The following is a 15246-nucleotide window of genomic DNA, read 5'->3' as shown; positions in this document are numbered from 1 at the left end:
ACCTGGTGATGTTTTTATTTTCAGTTTCTGTGTTTTCATTGATTATATATATATATATATGTATGTATGTATATGTATATATTGTTACTTAGTGGAGAGATTGACTTTTGTATATTAACTTTGTATCCTTTAACCTATGTATCACTTGGCTATTTTCAGAAAACTTTAAAAAAATTAATGTGGATTTTATACATGAATAGTTATTTTAGTGTGTTGGCTAGTTTTATGTCAATTTGCATTAAGCTAGAGTTATTTGAAAGGAAGGAACCTCAAATGAGGAAATGCCTCCACAATATATGGCTATAAGACATTTTCTTAATGAATGATCGAGGGGGGAGGGCTCAGCCATTGTGGGTGCCATGATGGTCCTGGGTTCTCTAAGAAAGCAGGCTGAGCAAGCCATGAGGAGCAAGCCAATAAGTGACACCCCTCTGTGGCCTCTGTATCAGCTCCTGCCTCCACATTCCAGCCCTGCTTGAGCCCATGTCCTGACTTCCTCCGATGATAGACTATGATGTGGAAGGTAAGCCAAATGAACCCTCCCATCCCAACACGCTTTTGGTCATGGTGCTTCACCATAGTAATAGTAACTTTAACTGAGACAGTTACCTATAAATAAGGACAGTTTCCCATTTAAAAAAAGAGACAGCTTTGCCGTTTCTTTCCCGCTCCTTATACTTTTTACATCATTTACTTGCAGTGCATTAGCTGGGGTTTCTAATGTAATCCTGAAGAGCAGGGGCAAGGGGAGACACCCTGATCTTAGTGGGAATGTTTCGAGTTTCTCACTGTGAGGTGTGATGGCAACTGTAGGTTTCTCTCGATGCGCTTTACCAAGCTGGGGAAGTTCCTCTTTGCTCCTAGTTTTCAGAGTGCAATGTTAGGTTTAATTTATGTGGTTGAGAGTTTTGCCTGCATGTATCTCTGTATACCAAGTGCATGCCTGGTACCCATGGAGGTCAGAAGAGGGCATTGGAGCCCCTGGCACTGAAGCTGTGGATGGCAGTGAGCCACCCCACAGGGGCTGGCACTCAATCCAAGTTCTCTACCTGAAGAAGACAGTGTGCTTCACCACTAAGCCGTCTCTCCAACCTTTTTTTTTTTTTTTAATTTAAATGATGAATGCGTAGTATTGGATTTTGTCAAATGTTTTTTTTTCTGCAACTGTTGAGACCCCCCAAAATGGGTTTTCTTTAGACGTTGGTGTGACATGTTACATGGATGATTTTTGAATGTTTGTCCTCTATAGCCAGGATAAATTCTTGTTGGTCAGGGCATGTAATTATTTTGTACATTTTTTTGGATTTGATTAAGTAATGTCTATTTTGAAAGACTTTACATGCGTACTCAGGAAAGTTACTGGTCTGTGGGGTTCTCTTTGGTGATAATTTATATTACTTTGGTATTAAATAATATTGGCTTCATAAAGTATTTAGGGTATGTTTTGTATTTTTCTGTTTCCTGAAAAATACTAGGTATAATTGATGCAGTTTTTTCCTTAAATGCTTTTCAGGATTTACAAGAGGATTTATATGGGCCTAGTGATTTAAAATTTTAGTATTGATTCCATTTCTTTAATAGATATAGGCCATATTATTGAGTTATAGTAATTAACAAACCAGTGATTTACTAACTTAACATGACTTTGTTGGGAGGTTACCTACCAGAGAAGACTCAGACATGAGTCCAAGCCAATAGAAAGTCTCTATTAGCTGGCTTTTGATGGCATTGGGTGTTCGGAACACAAGCGCAGTCTTGAACCCGCCTCAAAGTGGGCTTTTAAACACAGAAAGCACAACCTGGGTTAACATACCTCAGTTATCTAGAACAGGTAGTGAAGCAAAACTACAGAAGACAAAGAGCAAGGTTAGTTTATTTGGGGACTTTTCCAGAACGATGGATTTTGATGATTTTGGCCTTCGTTCTTGTGTTGCCTGCATGCTGGGTTCTAAGGCCTGAATGGTACTTTCTTCATGGGTGTCAGTTACCCTAAGGTCTGGGGGCCTGCTACAATTTAATATTATTGTGTTTAGCACTTTGGATCAAAGTTAGTACTTTGAATCATAAACCAATATTTATACTCTTTCCTAGATATGTCTTTGCTACAAAACAAAGTATCCCCTTATTTTCTCAGTTACCACTACGGACAAATACCTTCAGGATGTTAAATATTTATTTATACTATTCCCTGTTCTTGGCTCTAGAACTTCCCTGTCAGCTCAGTTGTACATTTAAAATCTCTGTTATGTTTCATCTAGCAAGCTAGGCTGCTCTGTTCCAGTGAACTGGAAATAGAACTGTTGCAGTAACAGTCACTATTTTCTTTTTTGCCCCAACTCGAGGTGTCATCGCATATTCCTGATGCCTGCTTGCCGCGGGTGCAGATGTGCTTGGCCTGATGTGCTGGGTTTACTCGTGGCCCCTGGAAACAGGCCCTGGAGCTTGTGTGTGCTCAGAGCCCATGCTTGCACTGCTTACTCTTCATCTCACCCCAGCTGGTCTGAGTTCCCAAGGTCCCAGCATGCTTTGCATTCCAAACCACCTGAGTTATGTCAACCCTAGTTGGGTCTCTTCTGTTTCCAAGACTTTGTCTGCACTGACTTGCCAAATTCAAGTCTGGTTTCAGTTTACTTTCTGCACTCCTCCTTCCACACAGGACTCTGTATGCTCGAAGCATAGTTTATGGCAGTGTAGGAGTGAGTCCAGCAACAGTCCACATTTCTCAGATGTGTTGATAGTCATAGAAAAAGCTTCTTTCCATTTTCTTAAAAAACTTAACTGATTGACTATGCAAATCCAAAGATTTTCTATTAAATGTTGATAGTGTTTGTGCCTTGAGTATTAATTGAATGCAAATTATGACTTAAAGGAGTTTATAGCTGAGGTTAACTTTGATTTCTTTTTATTTGCTCAGTTGATGAGTAGCAATTGCCCTGTACATGCAACCCTTTCACTCCAAGGCCTTGTAAGGAAGGTGATTTTGGTGTAAAACAGCCAGAGAAGTCTTGGCAGTTTTGATGGATCATTTACCCCAGTTTGAACTTTCCTGCTTTTAGGAAGCTCTGACAAGGTCACTACCGAAGTTCATTTTCCTCAAAGAGGAGGCCCTGGGGTTTTGCTGATGTGTTAGTATTTGGTTATGAGCAAGGCTTTGAGGATTAGAAAAGTATCTGGTATCATGAGCATGCTGTGTACTGGCAGTGAACCCACAGGAGCAGTGAGTTACATTGGTGGTCAGCGGTCTAAGACCAGTCTTAATCCATCACGGGTGTCCTTTTGGGTTCATTAGTTAATGTTCTCCTTCAATCATTTTGTCCTTATTTGGGTTTCACTTCGTACTTCTTTTCCTTTCTTGGCAGTATCTTCAAAAGGAGTTAGGAGGCTGTCCCAGAAGTTGCCTTTGAAGATTGTTGCAATATGTATACCTGTCAAAAAGAGTTGACCAGGTCCCATGGAAAGCTGTTTCCCTCATCAGGTCCTAAGCTCAGTTCCAACTCTTCTGCTCCAATCCTCCAGAACGGTCTGAACAGAAGCTGTCAGAGTGGATTGTAGACTCAGCGTGATTTGCAAGCCCCTTCCCTCATTTGCTCATATGGGGCCTTCAGGAATTATTAACTGTGGGTGAATCCAGCTTATGTTTGCTTGTGATGAAAGAGAAACTCTAATTTCAGCTGCACATAGCTTCCTTTCTTTCTCTTCTCTTCTATTTTGCTGTACCCTTTCTCATGTCTTGCTAGATTGGAACATACTGAAATCTTCAGAAAATGGGAGGCAAAGTGTTATTCTATTATAAAAATGTAATTTACAATGGAACTTCAGATTTTGGGAAAAACCCATAATTTCCCTCTATTTCAGTCATTTAATTGATGCTTGAAACTCTTAACTACATCTGTGGTCCATATAAGATACTCACATCACCAGTGGTGGTGGGAGTCTCCCTTGTATTGATGTGCCCATTTTAGGTTTGAACATCTCGGTGACTTAGTGCTATTTATGATAAGCCAAATACACTTTCTTGAAATACCCATCCACTGGTTTTTAATTTATCTCTTTAGGACATTACAAAGTACTGTATCTTTAGTGTTTAGGCTGAAATCCAGGGATATGAAACAATTTAAATTGCATATGATCAGTATTCAAAGAAGAGAGAAGAACAGAAAATATCGGAGCTCATTACAGGCAGTAAAGCTTTCATGAAACATTTGTCTTGAAGCTGGGGCATTAGTTTAGTTGGCAGATTGCTTGCCTACCATGCAGGAAACCCTAGGTTCAGTCCCCAGCACTGCTGGTTGTGGCGGCAAACAGCTTAACCACCCCAACACAGAGGAGGTGGGATAGGAAGATCAGGATACCAAGATCACCATTAGCTATATAGTGAGTTTGAAGCCAACCTGGGCTACATGAGGCCCTGTCTCAAGAAAAAACAAAACACACCAGGCGCTAGTGGTGCACACCTTTGATCCCAGCACTTGGGAGACGGAGGCAGGTGGATCTCTATGAGTTTGGGGCCAGGCTGGTCTACAGAGTGAGTTCCAGGACAGCCAGGGCTACACAGAGAAACCCTCTCTCGAAAATCCAAACCACACCAAACCAAAACCAAAATATAGTATCATCACACTCCATATTTGTGTTGCGTGTTCAGTTAAATCAGTAAATTATGTAATCAAATACTTAAATGTATTAGTTTCAGTGGCCAAGAAAATTAGAAGCGGCTGAATGGTACTCACCTAACTTCTCTGTGGCTGTGGACTTAGCCCTTATTTTATCTGCTTTCCTAAGCTAACCATTTTCACTGCCTCCCACTCATGCAGATGTATCAAGGTCTTAACATCTCCCTGCCATTCTGAATCCACCTTTGAATGTAGCCTATGTGAAGAACTGAGACCTGGAATCATGTCCTTGGCTGGGTCTGCTGAAACAGAGGCAGGGACTCTGCTCTTCTCAGTACAATGCAGTTCAGTGCATTTTTGTGCAGGCCGGCTGTTACAAATCTGAAGACATTGTGTGTAATAGCAGAAAATTCATAGATTTGGTTAGGGAGGGGTCGGCTTGGCACTGTGTTTAATTAGTATGAACTTGAGGTAAGCTGAAAGTAATTATTGCAGCTAAGTTTTCTTATCTGTAGTACAAGGGTGTTTCATGACATCTTGGGTAGTTCACAATATTTTTGGATACTATATGTATGTTATAAAGTGTGACAGATACATGTATGAATGGAACAAATGAATGGGATTCGTTGTGGTTTTCCATACATGCACACAGTGTGTAATGGTGGTGTGCTTCCATCCCCTCCTCAACACCCCCACCCTTCACCCTTGCCCTGGCATCCTTTCCAAATCCCGATAAGCCCTCTTTTACGTTCAAGTTGACTTCTGTCTTTCTCTGTCTCTTTTTTTTTTAATTAATTCTTGCTTGTGAGACAGAATGTACAATACCTGTCATTCTATATCTGGCTTACTTTGCTTACCATGATGTGATGTCCTCCTGTTCCATTTTAATGCAAATGAATGATGTTATTTTTAAAGGCTGAATAACATTTCATCTTAATATGTGTTGACACATTTTCTTTAGCCATTCCAGCACTGATGGATACCAAGATGATTCCATATATTGGCTATTATGAATAATGCTGCAGTAAAATACGAATGCAGACATCTCTAAGCTACAGATTTTACTTCCTGTGGGTTTATTCCAGAAGTAGAACTTAATTCTGTTTTCAGTTGTTTTTTTTTGTTTGTTTGTTTGAGACAAAAATCTTTCTGCTGTGTAACCATGGCTGTCATGGCACTTGCTCTTGTAGCCAGGGCTGGCCTCAAACTCAGAGATCCACCTGCCTCTGCCTCCCTCGTGCTGGGGTAAAAAGCCAGTGCCACCATGCCTGGCTCTATTTTCAGTTTGTTGAGGGCCTTCACATGGATTTTCTTCTGACTGTCTAAATTTACATTCTTACCAACAGTGTGTGAAGGTTCCCCTATCCCTATATCCAAACCTTAGGAAAAGCAATTCTAACTCTTGGGCTATGTCATTGCATTTTTTATTTGTATTTTCCATTTAGCTAATATACCTAGAATTGTTTTTGGATATTGTTTGGAGATTTGTATTCCTCCTTTTGAGATGGATATGTTCAGATAATTTGCCATTATTGCTATTTTTATTGAAAATATTTTTTTTTCATACAATGTATTCTGATCACTGTTTTTCTTCCCTCATCTCTCTTCCTTACCTCCTGAGTCATCCAGCTTCTTGTCTTCTTTCCCTCTCTTTTTAGAAAACAAACAGGCAGATAGTTTTTTTTTTTAAGAAGAAGAAGAAAGAAAGAAAAAGAAAGAAAGAAACCCAAAGGGGGAAAATGCCCAAACAACCAAAAATCTCCCAAAATACTATTGAGCTCCTTTTATGTTGACATAAAGGGTGAGAATGGCCTGCCCTTAAGTATGGTTTATGTACCCAGTGAGACTCCATTGGAGAAAAGTAAGTTTCTTCTTGGAAGTGGTTGTCAACTGGAGATACTTCTTGGTTAGCGTTGGGATACCATGTCCGCTTCCTCCTCAGCACCAGTTGGACCTGTGCAGGTTCTATGTGTGCTGCCACAGTCTCTCTGAGTTCATACATGCATCAGTCCTGTTGTGTCTGGAAGACACCACTTCCTTAATGACATCCATCTCCTCAGTTCTTACAAACCTTTCCACCTCCTCATCTGCATAACTCCCTCATCCCGAGAGAGGGATTTGATGAAAACATTCCATTTAGGACTAAGTAGTCCAAGTCTCTCATTCTCTGTGCTCTGTCCAGTTCTGAGTCTCTGTGTTAGTCAACAGCTAATGGGAGGAGGTTATCTGATAATGGCTGAGCAGAACACTGATGTATGGGTGTAGCAGAATGTCATCAGGAGTCATGTTATTTCTGTTCTTTATGTTCCTTTAGCAGAGCAATAGTATTTGGTTTTCTCCCTAGGTCCATGGTTTATCTAGTCTCTGGTTATTGCCACCTGAGTAGTGTCAGGCCTGGATTCCATCTCATGGAGTAGGTCTTAAATCCAATCAGAGAGTGATTGGCTATTTCCAATCACTTGTGCCACCATTACACCGGCATATTATGCAGGCAGGTTACCGCTGTAGACTGCAGGGTTTGTGGTGGGGTTGGTGGTCACCTTTTTCCTCTGGTAATGTGTGGAGGACCTTCTTGTACCATGAACATTAAGTCAGAAGGGATAAAAGCTCTAGTTAGACACCAGCTCGACTTCTCTGTGTTCAGTGAGATATGTAGGTATTGCCCTCAGCAATGGGGCCTTACCCTCAGTTGTGGAGAGCAACCAAGTAGCCTTGACAATAGCCTGAATTGTTTGGGTATTGCCATGGAGACCTTTTTGCCTGTTTTACGGTTGGATTATGTTCTTGTTGTAAGGTTTTTGAATTGTATTCTGGATATTATCCTCTGCAAAGTTAATAGCTCAGTTTCCCCTCAGTTTGTAGAGTTTCTCTTCACTTTCACTGAGGGTGGGGGTGGGGTTGTTACAGACTGAATTCAGGTTCTCTGACTTGTGATTATTCTGTGTTCTCTGTTCCCCAGAGTAGCTCATTTTTACTTAGTCAGGTTCCTGATGGTGTCCAGTCAAAATCCTTCAAGCCATGGGGAGCAGTAAAATGGGGTTTTCTCTGCTGCTAAACTGTTTCTCTGGGAAGTCACTGTCTCACCAAAACCTGCCCCAGGATTTGGGGCTTGCAGGAATTCGACCTGTGGAAAGGACTGCCAGTCTCTTCATTAGGCTCACCAGGCTTACCTTTCGGATGAGGCTTCTGCTTCCCTCTGCCTGCAGTGCAGAACCCTGCAGCTGGATCTGTGGAAGGCCTTCTCTTTGTCTTTCTCTTTCAGGGGCCGTCACCCCTTTTCTGAATTTCTGGTGCTTTCTTGATTTGGAAGTGTCTTTTTTTCCCCTAAGAATATGGCATTATTATTTATTTGAAAAAAAAAACTGTTATGAAATGGTAAACATGCTAAACTACTTTTTTCTTCCAACTTTTTATTGATTCTCTGAATTTCACATCATGCACCCTAGTCCCACCCATCTCCCTGTTACCCTCATATCCACCCTTGCAACCTCCCCAACAAAATAAAAAGCAAACAAGCAAGCAAAACAAACGAAAACTATGCCCCACAAAAACCCCAAACCACGAAACAGAAAATATCCCATCGTGAAGCTATAGTATCTCTCAGTGTATCCCTCTGTCCACACATCTTCACTTGCAAATGCTCTTTGCAAGATCTCTGGTTTTTGTGACACCATCAATATTGGATCCTCACTGGGCCTCCCTCCCAATTATTCTGTTGTTGCTCTGTGCCATGGAGAGCCTGCAGCTTTAGATCAGCAGGACCGGCCTCTTCACTCATCCTGACCATCTGCAGATGATATAGATTTTGGGGATGGGTCAGTTCAGAGCTCTGGATCTGAGCCTGGGTGGTAGCTGAGCTAGTTGGGGCACTGGTTCTTCCTTATCCACACCACCGGGCAGAGCTCTCTAGCACTGTTCTAGCTAGGCCACCCAGTGTGGCCATCAGCAGGAGGCAAGGCCAGCTCTCCTGCTTTCATGCCCTCTGGGCAGGCTCATCTGCACCCATACCTCCAGAGCCAGCTCCACTATGTTGCCCAGTTGAAGCACATGACTCCCTCTCCTAAGTGCTGCAGCTTGCAGGAGCCTGGGACAGTTCTGCCCTCACACCCTCAGGGCTGCTCACTCATGCCTTAGCCATCAGGGCCAGTTCCACTATGTTGCCCAAGCAAGGTACAAGGCTCCCTCTCTTAAGTCCTACAGCCAGTGAGGGGTCAGGGTTGACTCTCCTGCTCTCATACCCTTCGGGCCACCTCTCTCTACTGTTGCAAATGGCTAGGGAAGAGGTGGGCATCACTCCTGCAACCATTCACCTCAAGGCAGAGGAGTGGTGGGCCCATCTCTCCCACACTCTTGCCCTCAGGCTAGCTCACCTGTGCCCTCTCCACCAGGGCCAGCTCTACGGTGCTGCTCAGGTTAGTGGCAGGGTCCGCTCTCTTGAGTGCTGCAGCTAATGAGGGGGTAGGGCCAGACCCCCGCCAGTTCTCACCACTGAATATAGGTGGCAAGGGTTGGAGAGGCGGGGAAGGGCATTACTCCCATACCCATGCCATCTCAAGGCAGCCGAGTGATGGGGCCAGCTCTCCTTCCCTCTCTTCCTCAGGAAGGCAGGCTCACCTTCACCCCCACTGCTAGGGTTAGCTCTGCTGTGCTGTCCTGGGGAGGTACAGGGCTTGTTCTCCTGAGTGCCACAGCTGGTGAGGGGCAGGGATAGCTCTCCAGTGTTTATGACCCTGTGGGCAGCTTTCCCTACAGCTAGAGGAGGTGGTGGGTAGCATTGCCTCTGTGCCGAAGCCACACCACTTATGCCCCCAGGGCCGGCTTACCCATACCCCTGTCACCAGGGCCAGCTCTCCTCAGTGCTGAAGCCACTGAGGATGGGCCCAGTTCTGTACAGCCCTTGGACATCCACATAGAACCCAGTGGCTGCCCGGATCAGGGATGGTCCTATGTTCTGTAATAGTAATATGAGCCATGGACATTGACCCTGACCTCTGCTGCTGAGTAGCCATGGACCCAGCCATGGCCCTGGTGGCAGTTTGGGCTGGGACCTCACCATGGCCCCAGGTGGCAGGGCTGGCCACTCACAACAGGCTACTCCTCTCCACCCTCAAGTCGACAGTTCCACCTCTCTTCATAATGCTCAAGCTGCTCCACTTCTTTCTCTCCCATCTGACCACCACGTGCTCGCACATTGTGGTGGCTCCTCCTGTGGGACGGATGGTCGCATAGCTGGTGGGCCCCTTGGTGACATCCTCCTTTCACGTTGCATAGTGTCTTTGGCCCACCATAGGGCAGGTCAGTGGGTGGCATGGAGGTCTCCAGGTCTTGTCTGTCTTCCTCCTCCCACACTGCACTTCGTGATGGTAGGCGGGGCTTTATGTGTCTGTGGCCCACCTGTGCAGTGGGCCTGCGCTGTCTAGCATGGTGGAATGCAGTTCTGTGAGTCTTTCTCCTCCTGTGGGGCACTGCCTGGGTTTGGCTTGATTTGATTAGAGTTTTATGTGTCCGAGGCATAAACAGCTTTGGCCGCCAAGCTAGGATGAGCAAAGGACCGCCATCTGCTCTGCCCATGACTGATAAAAGAATGCCACCACCACCAAGGTGTCTCTTTGCCCACTGCCGGGGGAGTCTGTTCTGTTTTTATCCTGACTCTTTCTTCTCAACATCACAGGACACAGCTCCTAGCTCACCATCCTATCCCCACCACGGGGTCCACACTTTTGTGTTTCTGCTCTTTTAGTGGGATTTATTCTTTACCTGGTGCCAGGATGATAGCGATCTCTCTCTCAGTTCTGGGCACGGGTCCTTTGAAAGCGTCTTTTATTATGCTTAGCTGCTGGCCGTGAATTCTCTTAGTGTTTGCTTATCCTGGAATGTCTCTGTTTTTCTTTGGATTTTGAAGGGTGGTAACCCTCCTGGCAGGAGAAAAGATATTTTAGGGAAAGACTTGTATTCCTTCTTCTGCTGTGAGACTACAAAAGAATGTACCCCATGGCACTGGGGTCTCCTGAGGAATCTCTTGTTGGCGAAGGGAAAGGCGGTGCCGGACAGAGTCAAGTTGTTTTTGAGGAAGAGATTTCGCAGAATCCTAACAACCTGCGGGGCAGAACTTGGAGCTGCCGAGACACTGATGCTTTGGTGGTGGGTGGGATCACACTGTGATCAAGACTGTTTAGTTATTTAAACTCAAGCCTGATGTGAGTACCCTGAAGACAGCCTGGCATGTGTGTCCATCCCTGGATCTCTATTTGTTTCTCTTCCTAATGCTCCCACATTGAAACAATTTCTGTTCTATGCTCTTTACTATTATTTTTTTGGTTAGTTGAGTAGTGAGCATGGGTAGCCAAGTCAGCTTGTCAGAGCTGCTGTGGTCCAGGCTCGTTCCCAGGAAACTCTGATAGCCTTGCTTGGTTCATAGTTATTTTCTCTCATTACCTGCAATGTGTGTCCTCCTGGGCCTGTAGAGTTTCTTGAATTGAAACCTTTGCTGTATGTCTAATGGTGTTGCCTTAAAATGTGGCACAGTGCTTTTTCTTACAGATTTAAAAGTTCCTTTTCCTCTGCTTTTGACCGTTTGATGGTAATCTGTGATGGTGAAAGGGGAATATATTCCTCGTTGGGGATTTTATCGTTCTCTTATAAGGCAGATGTCCATGCCTTTCACAAGATTAGGGAAGTGTTTTGCTATTATTGCATTGGATATACTTTAAAAAAATTTTTTTTATGTGTCTGGGTATTTTGTCTTCATGTATGTCTGAAGGCCTGGTGTCTGTAGAGGCCAGAAGGGGAGTATCAGATCCCCTGAAAGTGGAGTTACAGATGGTTGTAAGTCTCTGTGTGAGTTCTGGGAATGGAACCCCAGTTCTCTGGAAGAGAGCCAGCACTCTCAACCACCAGGCCATCTCTTCAGCCCCCAGCACGGGGTATCTTTTCATAACCTTTATTTTCCCAGTGATATTGATGTTTGATGTAGACAGTGCCTGCAGATCCTGGCTGCTATCCGATATCTGTCTTTCTTCCTTCTTTATTTCTTTCTAGATGTGCAATTTGAAAGAGATAGCTCTTTTTTTTTATTTTTTTAGAGATAGCTCTTTTAAGCTCCCATAATCTTTCTTCTACTTGCTCTAGTCTATGGGGGAGGCTTTTCTTAATTTGCAATGTGATTTATAGAACTTAAGATTGATTTTTTAAAAATCCTTTTATTCAATTTCTTGTTCTCATCCTGGATTCTTGTCTTAAGATCATTTTAATTATCTGTATTTTCTGGAATCTCATTAGGATTTAAAAATATCTTTTGACTTGTTTTAAAAATATTTAATTTATCTTTGTCTTGGACATTTGTTGCTAGGAAGCTATGATCTTCAGGAGGCGTCATATATATTCTTTTTCATATTTCTTGTGTTGCTGTGCTGGGATTTACATATCCAGCAGAATGGACATCTCTTGATGCTCTTGGAATGGCCTTAGTCCTAAGCAGCTTTCCAAAAGCTGAGTCTTGGGGGTTGTTTGTTATACAGTACTGACTTTGTTTCCGGCTAGGAACTACAGTGTAATCTCTCTGAAGCCTCTTTGACTGGGCCTGGTGCTTGTGGGCACAGCGTACTCTATTGGAGGCCGTGAGGCTCACTGTCTTCGCAGGTTGTATATTAGAGTGGGGGCACAGACTCCGTTCAGGCAAGAGTGATGAGTATGTGCGGTGCGGCACGTGTGGTCCCTCCTGCAATGGCAGTGGTAGCCTCTATGGCCTGCTGGGGGTTTCCTCAGCACTGCGGCCCTCTGAAGGAGTCTGGTGCCGGCTGAGTAGAGGTGAGGGCGCTGCAGCACTTGCCCTCCCCTTAGACTGGGCACAGATGTACGTGCTTTGCAGCAGAGTCAAGCAGGGACCACAGCACATGTGGCGTACTCTCGGTTTTCTCAGCACTTATGTGAAAAGACAAGGTTTTGGGGTGACCAGTGTAAGAGATCCACATGGGCGTGGTGGCAGCCAGAGGAGAGCTGCTCCTCTCTTCTGTTACCGTGGTCACGGTGGTCAAGGGGTAGAACTGGTGCCGTGCACCCCACCCCAGCCGTGTGGGGTTCTCCGGCCTTCCACTTGTGTCTGCCAGTCATCAGGTAGGAGTGGGCCCCAGCTGGAACTGGGTAAGATTCCTGAGGTGCTCCCAGGAGTGAGCCGGAGCCGAAGCAGCCAACATCTGTCAGTTTCTGGTCAGACCTTCTAACTGTGTGTGTCAGGGGTGGAGCACCAGCAGGAATCACCTTGGTATTGCTCCAGGCCACCCAGAATGCCTGGGTAGTGGAAACTCAGAGTTCTTCCTCCTTTTTCTTGGCAACAAGCCCCGGCTCGTGGTGCTGGAGAGAAGACCCCCACCCCTGGCATCTGTGGTAGGCTGCAGAAGGCTGACTACGCACTTCTGGACCAAGAGCAGGCTCTCCCCACCCTGGTTCTCGAGAGTGGCACCTGGTGTTTCCCTCCATATCCCTGCTCTCTACACTGTGTCCTTCCCAGTGGGGCTGCGAGAGTCATTCCCCTGGGGCAAGTCTGCCCTGTAAGGCAGCTACCCACTGACTAAGGGAATGTTTGTGGGGTCCCAGGGGCAGGAGCACACAGCAGTCTCTGACCTCTCAAGTAATCCAAACTCAAACAATGGGTTCTTCCCATGGTGGCTCCTGGCTGCAGCACCCTGGGTGCTTGCTAGGAGGGGAAATGAACTCCTTTTCCAGAGCCAGGATTTCAGGTTTCTCGTCCTCCCAGGCTGTTAATCCCTGACGGTTGTGGGACTTTGCAGTGCCTAGGATTGCTGGTGTTTGCACCGACAGAGTTTCCTGGGACTCTTCCAGCTTTGCCCCTGCACAAGATACTCTGGCTATGGATCTGAGCAGCAGGTGCTGGGCATTTTATTTTTCTTAATAATGCTGCTGTCTCAGATCTCTCTCTCTGTTTAAAAAGGTACATTAGTGTGTGTGCATGTGTAGTCCAGAGGTTGATATTGGGCATCTTCTTCAGTCATCCTTGAGATGGGGTCTGTCATTTACTCAGAGCTCACTTACTCATCCAGGCTGGGTAGCCAGCAAGCCCCAAGGAGCCTTCTGTCTCTTCCTCCTCAGTATTGACATTATAGGTATGTTATGCCCAGTTTGCGTTTTTAAAAATCTATTTTAATTTTTAGGTGGGTTCTGGGCATCAAACGGAGGCTCAGCACTTTACCAAGCAGCCATACCCCCAGCTGTCTTTGCTGTTGCACTTCGGCATTGTCGTGTGGTTATTCAGCTCACTATGCGGCTCACTACCATTGCTTGGTTCCTCTGTGAGGAGGAGCAGGGGAGTGCTGAGAGCTTCTATGTAGTTTCCCTGCTACCCTCTCACACTTAACAATACTTTTCTATATAATAAACACGCTAATTTATGCAAAAAACTGAAGAGTGGGCAGTTAGTAAATTCTGCCAAATGTACTTTAAAACAGTAACAGCAGAAGAGGGAGGAAGGGTAGGATTGGGAGGGCATGAGGGAGGGGGCTACAGCTGGGATACAAAATTAATACATTGTAATTAATAAACAAAAATTAAAAAATAAATAAATAGTAACAGCAGGGCCTGGAGAGATGGCTCAGCAGTTGAGAACATTGACTGCTATTCCAGAGGCCCTGGGTTCAATTCCCAGCAACCACATAGCACCTCACAACTGTCTATAACTCCTGTTCCAGGGGATCTGATACCGTATATATACATAAACGTATATACAGGCAAACACCAATGAATGTAAAATAAAAATATATTAAAAAAACCCAGTAACAGCAAACAGCTGACCCATTGGATGCCTAGACATCTGTTCAAATGTCTAGTGCTTTTGGTGTGTGCTCCTAGTCCAGTGACCTTGTGTCCCAGTTTGCCCACGGCAGTCCCAGGCCTCACCTGTTGCCCTGGCATTATTGTAATAGCAGCACCCCTCACTCTCAAAGGCTCAGCTGGGACTTCAGCTTGATTGTTCTGGCAGAGTGCTGGGGCAGTTCCTCCATCGCAGTGCGGGTCACTTCCTTTCTCAGCGTTCGGTCCATTCTCACTGCTCTGTAAGATGCCACTTTTTAAAAAGCCCATCGACGTGTCACCTCGTTCTCTGCGCCTCACCACAGTTCTTCTCCTGGGTCAGGCAGCAGAACCAAGCTTCAGACAAGAACCCGTCTGCCTAAAGACTCTTTCCCTTTCTGCCAAATCACCTGGTTTTAATTTGACTCATCATTCCATAAAGAACTTTTAGGTTGTCATTCTATCATTGTTTTCTCCAGACACAGGGTTTCGCTGTTGTAGCCTTGGCTGTCCTGAACTTTGTAGACCAGGCTGACCTGGAATTCACAGAGATCCGCCTGTCTCTGCTTCCCTGAGAGCTGGGATTATAGGTGTGTACCAGCATGCCTCGCTATTATTTTTTAACTTTATTCTGCTTATACTTTTTTTTATTCATTCAGCAACTGATGAACCCTTGCAGCATGCGAGGATGCGTTCCAGCTCATAAGACCTTTCTTCTAGAGAGCTGCCATTTGAAAAGCTTGTTTTATGTTTCAAACCAAGCAAGCAGGGCTCCTAGAGCAGGGCTACTGTGGTGGCTATTCCTGGTTGTCAACTTGATGACATTTAAAATCAA

At 45.0% G+C, this 15246-nt stretch overlaps 1 protein-coding gene and 1 pseudogene across 2 annotated transcripts in view; one reads left to right on the top strand and one right to left on the bottom strand.

Annotated features, from left to right (window-relative positions):
- Nucleotides 1–15246, top strand: part of Rgl1 (ral guanine nucleotide dissociation stimulator like 1) — a 257262-nt gene that overhangs the window by 27790 nt on the left and 214226 nt on the right. The gene's annotated exons all lie outside the window — the stretch shown is intronic.
- LOC132646598 (small nucleolar RNA SNORA48) lies at nucleotides 10108–10237 on the bottom strand (annotated as a pseudogene).

The sequence above is a fragment of the Meriones unguiculatus genome, chromosome 11 (genome assembly GCF_030254825.1).
Source record: "Meriones unguiculatus strain TT.TT164.6M chromosome 11, Bangor_MerUng_6.1, whole genome shotgun sequence".
Classification (NCBI taxonomy): domain Eukaryota; kingdom Metazoa; phylum Chordata; class Mammalia; order Rodentia; family Muridae; genus Meriones; species Meriones unguiculatus.
This window is presented reverse-complemented; position numbering and strand designations above follow the sequence as displayed.